Source organism: Trachypithecus francoisi, unplaced genomic scaffold (assembly GCF_009764315.1).
Source record: "Trachypithecus francoisi isolate TF-2019V2 unplaced genomic scaffold, Tfra_2.0 Lachesis_group15, whole genome shotgun sequence".
Lineage (NCBI taxonomy): Eukaryota > Metazoa > Chordata > Mammalia > Primates > Cercopithecidae > Trachypithecus > Trachypithecus francoisi.
The window spans coordinates 65,586,977-65,592,619 of NW_022681460.1; positions in this window are offsets into that span (position 1 = coordinate 65,586,977).

Below are 5,643 nucleotides of genomic sequence, written 5' to 3' on the forward strand. Positions count from 1 at the left end.
AGTCTAACCCAGCAGTTACTAGCTACGTGAGGCTATTGAGAGCTTGCAATACAACTAGTTTAAATTGAGAAGTACTGTCAGTATACGGTGCACACCAAACTTCAAAGGTTTAGTATAAAAATGTCAAATGTCTCATTATTCATTTTTCCATTGATGACATGTTGAAATAATAATTGTGGTTAAAAAAATTTAGTTAAAGCATGTTGAGAAAAATGTTGTAAAAATATATTTTACCTGTTTCTTTTTATTTTTTCAATGTGCTCACTAGAATATTTAAAATTCCCTGTGTGGCTCACACTTGTGGCTTGCATTATATTTCTATCAGAGTACTGATCTAGAGGTTCCATGTATTTTCTGTCTCTGTTGCACATTTCAGCTGGTTCTTGTTGTTGCTATCTTACCTCCCTATGTGGTTGGTTATCTTTTTCTACGTTGTGGATACAGTGTTTTAAAAATTGCTGTTGACAGAATATAAAGTGTAGGATGGACTGGGCATAGTGGCAACCGGGGCGAGTCATTCTGCCAGGCTTGGGAACTGTGCTACTCGGGAAACTTTTCTCATCACCGACCCCAATCCTGTCCCAGATGGGAGAAGCAGTGAGTGCTGTGCCTAGGCTCCCTGCCTTCCCAGTGCTCCCAGCATCACACCAGCTCCTCCCCAGTTGCTATGGGGTCCTGACTCTCCATGTTCACTATACTCCCAAAATTGGCTCCCCATCTTCACTGCCCACCAAGCATCATCCCAGGCCCTCCAGGGTCACTGCCTGACCAGGTGGGGGTTGGGTGAAGAGGCAGAGATCAAGACAAGACACCTGGTCCAGTTTGACTTTAGGTTCGTCTCTGAAACGCGACTGCATTCCACATCCTGTTCCTCCGGCAACCTCAGCTGGGAGGATGTGTAGGACTGTGTAGAATCTTGGTGGGTGATGACCAATTCCTGCAACCATGGCTTTTCAGCTACATTGATTTTTCCTAAAACGGACAAACAGACTGGCAACAAGTTATGGAAATACTGTTTTCCTTACTAACAATAGAGATGTGTACATGTATCAATGATGGTTTTTAAAACAAGTATAAGCCCATAGGCACTCTGCTGAATGCAGATTCTATCTCAAACTAACACACTTTCAAGATCTTCCAATACCTGCACATATAGATTGTTTTCCTTTTTATCTCTTCAAGACATTACACAGAATGACTGCATCACAACAAATGTAACCAGTGTCTGTGTATGAAGATCCAGATGGTCTCCAGTCACTTTTACAGACACGAAGTGCTGCAGAAACTATGTTTCCATGAATCTCAATTTAATTGTGTAGAATAGATTTCCAGATACAGAATTGCTGTGCAAATTAATGCACTTTTAAAGCATGTCACGGGATGGCAATGCTGGCAACACTCTCTTCTGTGACTGTGAAGACCCAGCTTGGGCAGAGGATGGTGAAACATTCACTATAAAGGGAGTGGAAACTGAAGGACAGGGTGACAGGTTTCATCAAGAGTAAAAAATATCCAAGTCTGAATTAAGAATATCTATACATATGCATTTGAAATGGCATAAAGACTCCCTGGAAAGATTCAAAGAATCCAATAATGTCTTATTCCGGGCTGTGGCTAAGGAGAGTGGACCCAAGCAGGGGCGGGGGAGCCTTTCCCACATGACTTTTCATGGTTTCGATCCTGAAACAGGTGAAAATATGTAGGTGAAGAAGTAAGAAAGAGTGGGGCCAGGAGCCCCAGGGAGGGTCACCGGATGGGCTCGCCTGATCTGTTGTGGGCCCCGAGGGTCCTGGGACAGGGAAGACAAGCAGGGGCGTGCGGGGCTGCCTCAGTGAGGAGGCACTGGTTCTAGATATCTACCAAACGGTGTTGTCACAGGGGGGATATTATAGGCGATTGCAGATTTCAACCACAGATGACTTTGGGGGAAAGTTCCGCTCCTGGGAGTTTCAGTTTCCGCCCCTCCGCGTCCTCTCTGGCTTCTGCGGGCTCCACCCAGGGCGTCTGCTTCGACCGAGCCCCAGACCCAGGTCTTGCCCTGTGGAGACCCCAGATTGGGTGCCCCGCTGCCGGCCGATATCCCCGGGCCTCCGGGTCCACAGTGTCCAGAAAAAAACGGCCTTTCAAAGACCTGGGATGACTCGCTGGTCGCGGCAACGGACCTGCGGTTCCCGTGTCAGAAGAATCAAGGAAATGCGGGGCCTGGTGGGGTGAGGAGCACGAGGTTCCTGCTTCATCCTTGCCAGGACTTTGTCACCGGCTCAGTGTGTAGACCTCACCGTCCCGCTCGAATCCGTGGGGCTCCGACAGTGTGGGCCCCGCGAGGACCCCCATCCTCCTTGCCCTGGGGCTACTACTAGGTCCGGAAGGGGCGTCAAGTTGTCGCCTCCTGGATCCCGCCGCTCTCAGTCCAGGGCTCCTGGTTTATACGCTGGGATGGGGGCCCGGAGCATGGATGTCATGGGGCAGAGAAAACCTCGGGATGGTTGGAAATGAAGGATGGGAGGGAGAACCAGAGAAAGGGAGAGGAAGGAAGCAGGTAGGGCCTGAGAATAAAGAGAAACCTCCGCCAGGAAAATGGGAAGAGGATGACACACGCATAGCCCCACACTCCACCAACTCTCCCTCTCTGGCTCTCTGCCTTGTAAGGAACACAGGCCCCACCCCCTCCAGCCTCACTGTGTTTGGGGTCACCCATTCCAGCGGGGCGAGGCGTCCCCTTGGGTTGGCATTTCCCTGAGGGCTGTGGACACTGAGCACCTTTTCCTGGGTTCACTGCCATTTGCATTCTTCTTATGCCAGTGGGCAAGGGGAGGTCCCCAAACGCAGGTGGGACCTCAACCCCAGCCGGTGCGCAGCTCTTGGCAGCGCATGGGGGAAGTGAATTCAAAGACCAGTAGGAAAATAGAGAAAGGATGGAGATTTATTGTACAAGGAAAAGTACATACTCAAATAAAGGGAATGCAGGGGAACTCAAGAGAGAGGCAGGGGCAAGGGGGCTTGGGGCTGCCACCTTTCTGGGTTTCTTCAACCAAGGGGTGGAATACTCATGAAAATTCCTGGAAAGACAGGTTTTCTCAGAACCCTGGTGCCTCGAATTTTTATACCAAATATAAGTATTCTCAGAACTGCTAGGGAGCTTACTAGTATGTTAGTCAGCATGTAATGAGATCCTACGTGAAATCTGGGTCAAATCCAGGGCCATGTTGGGTCCACTCATTCTTAGCTTGGTCCACACGCTGTTTTTCAGCAACTTATCAGCCCACAGCCGCTGCAGATATTTCAACAGATTCCTTTTGCTCGTCACCTGAAACTGCTGCCTAAAATTTTCTATTCTTTTGAGATCACCGTGTAGTTTACCTGTCTCACATTGGAGAAATGTCTATTCAAATTCCTTGCATATATTTAAATTGGCTTACTTCACTTTATAATATTGAGTTGCAAGAGTTCTTGATATATTCAGAATAACAATCCCTTACCAGATACATGATTTTCAATTATTTTCGCTCATTCTGGAAGTTTTTTGTTTGTTTTGTTTTTACCTTCTGAATGAAGTCCTTTTTGAAGCACAAAAGTTTTACATTTGCATGAAATGAAATTAAACTACCTTTTATTGTGCTATTTGTGCTACTGGCTTCAGGGAAGGAGGGGTGGGCAGGAAGCCCCCTAGAGTCCCTGTCTCCCTCCACAGCAACTCAACCAGAAAACCCATTCACCATTCATACAGGCATGTTATCACACACACACACGCACACACACAGAGACATGCAGGCACTGTCTCTCACACATACTCACACCACGCAGGCACACACACACATACCAATGTATGCAGAAATACAGACACAGCCATGCACATACATGGACACACACAAAGACACACAGAAACACACGGAGAAACATGCGTGTCATCTTGAGAACTGTCACGTCGGGCCCATCCTGCCCACGCACCTTTCACCTCGGGGGCTGTCTCCCAGTTCATGAAGGAGTTCTGAAGCCCTCAAGCAGGCAGTCACTGTGTGATCTGAAACACTCAGACAGCTCTTCACTCTGACTTATCTTCCTGGTCCCCCGGGATGAAGCAGCATCCTGTTGGTTTTCACTGCAGCAGAAGAGAATTCTCCCCGGGGCAGAACTGCTGGGCCACCAGAGAGCACCCCTCTGCTCTTTGCCCTCAAGGCATCTTGATCTGCAGGGCAGAAGGAACTGCCCCAATCCTCAAAAATGAACTCTTTATGATTCGTCTTCCACCCTCATGTCGACGTCTCTTTTGTCTTCTCTGTAGCCCTTGGCTGTGGATCCCAAGATGTGTGCCAAGGAGCTCAGGGCACAAACTCGCTGTGCGCAAACCCTCTGGGCTTACTGAAATATTTGAAAGATGAGCAGTGCCATCTGCTGGAAAACACTATAAAGTACCAGTTCAAGGTATTTTATAGTTTCAACATCAGACTATGCACCATTACAAGTTACAAGTGTGTGCCATCATGCCTGGTTAATTTTTGTATTTTTAGTAGAGACGGAGTTTCACCATGTTGGTCAGACAGGTCTCAAACTCCTGACCTCGTGATCTGCCCACTGCGGCTTCCCAAAGAGCATTTTTTCACATTTGCTGGCCACTTGCAAGTCTTCTTTTAAAAAGTATCTGTTCACATACTTTGCTTATTTTTCACTTGGGATTTTGTTCTTGCTAGTTAAGTTCCGTGTAGATTCTGGATATTAGAGCTTTGCCAGACACACAGATTGCAGATTTTCTCCCATCCTATAGACTGTTTACTGTGTTGCTAATTTTTTTTTTTTTTTTTTTTTTTTACTGTGGAGAAGCTCTTCAGTTTAATGAGGTCCATTTGTGAATCTTGTTGTTGTTGTTGTTGTTGTTGCAAATGCTTTTGGTGTCTTCATCATGATATCTTTGTCAGGTACTATGTCCAAAGTGGCACTTCCTAGCTTATCTTCCAGGATTTTTATAGTTTTAGGACTTACATTTAAATCTTTAATTAATGTCGAGTTATTCTGCATATATGGTGAAAGGTAGAGGTTCAGTTTCATTCTTCTGCACATGGCTAGCCAGTTATCCCAGCACCATTTGTTGAATTAGGACTCTTTCCCCATTGTTTGTTTTTGCTGATTTTGTTGAAGGTTAGAAGGTGTGAAGGTTTCTTTCTGAGCTCTATTCTGTTCCACTGATCTAAGTGTCTATTTTGGTACCAGTACCACTCTGTTTTGATCACCGCAGCCTTATATTATAGTTTGAAGTCAGGCAGTGTGATGCCTCTGGCTTTGTTCTTTTTGCTTATCATTATTTTGGCTATTTGGGCTCTTTCTTAATTCCAAATAACTTTTAGATTAGATTTTTCTAATTCTGTGAAAAATGACATTGGTATTGATAGAGATAGTGTTGCATCTATAAATTGCTTTTGGAAGTATGACCATTTTAACTATGTTGATTCTCCAACCCATCGGTATGAAATATTTTCCCATGTATTTGTGTTGTATCTGATTTTTTTCAGCCATGTTTTGTAGATTCTCTTTTTCCATACAAAATCTGGTAGAATCACTTATTTATTACTCCAGATCATGGAGGAAAAATGAAATAATATTAATTCTCTACTGAGTAATACAACAAAATTCTAAACTCAGTAGCTTTTA